We start from the raw sequence: 1,430 nt of genomic DNA on the forward strand, positions 1-1,430 counted from the left end.
GACTATCATTGCTGGCATCATTATTTTTCTTATTTACTATTATCATTATTTTCCTTATCATCATTTTCAAGTGTGCGTATGGTAGCCTGATATTATTTTTCCCTATTTTAATCTATTTATGGTACATCATCTATTGACAATTAAACTGTACGTTCTCTATTATCACCCTGTTTCTCCAGGGGAAAGCAAGAGAACCTCAGGTACCAACTCTTTGGCTGCCACAGATATTAGGACACAGCGATTTCTTTTCCATCTCATGCCCTCAAAGTAACCTTGATATATGAATGCTTACGGTGGTCCTCCTATTATGTCATGCATAGGTACAAACATGGTTTCTGTTGAATGTTATGTTGCATACGCTAGTCTGCACACAAAAAAGCCTATTATAAACTTTTGTTGTATAACTGTGCCATAGCCAACACATACTCCATCACCATTATAATGTTATTTACAGTTTGTCTGTGCACTTGTTTTCCGTTAGTAAAACCCTGCATGTTTGATTACAGCAATTTTTCGGTGCATAGATGTGCGCGCGCGCGCGCGTGTGCGTGTGTGTGTGTGTGTGTGTGTGTGTGTGTGTGTGTGTGTGTGTGTGTGTGTGTGTGTGTGTGTGTGTGTGTGTGTGTGTGTGTGTGTGTGTGTGTGTGTGTACGCGGAATTAAGGAACGCCTGTTTCATGTAAATTTCTTGTTTGGACTGCACCTATACAATAAAAGATGATCCCAATGGCAAGATAATACAACAGGACCCTTTATTCACACAGCTGTTACCTTCAAATAGAAATGCAAGGCATGGGCAGCGTTCTGAACAACTTACACGAGGCGGTAAGCTAATCAATAAGTAGCTGGACATCTGAACAGTTTGCATATCAGTTCATCCATATCACCATTGCACATATGATAAAAAAAAAAAAAAACAAAAAAAAAAAAAACGGTATCAATCATGGGTACACACGATGTTTTATGAGCTCATTTTCCAGCTTTGCTTTTTATAAAATAAGAAAAAAGAAAAGAAAAATTAATGCATGGCGCTGACTTTTATATTTATTTTTGTTAATAACTGTAATAGTGAAAATAAGTTGATTGTATATCCCGCAATGAATTCTGTATTATTTCATAGTATGATTTATGGATTTAGTATTAAGTGATAAATATTATCAAACCTTTGTCTCAGTATCACTGTAATGATACAAATAAACATTATTTTTTATTTTTCCACTTTTAAAGGCAGGTTACAAGAGAGGATCTTTCAAATGTCTTTGCTACGAAATCTGATGCGTTGGTTTACATTGTCGTGGCTAGCATGGCACTATCAATTTAACTCGACCTAGACTACAGGCATAGCAGTATGTAATACAAAAAATAATGATATCAGTATTGGCAAGGCTAGTAGATTTTTTATGAGGATAACGATAATGATAATAATGATGG

This window comes from Penaeus japonicus, unplaced genomic scaffold (genome assembly GCF_977035675.1).
Source record: "Penaeus japonicus unplaced genomic scaffold, GWHDUDI00000001_assembly GWHDUDI00000035, whole genome shotgun sequence".
NCBI lineage: Eukaryota > Metazoa > Arthropoda > Malacostraca > Decapoda > Penaeidae > Penaeus > Penaeus japonicus.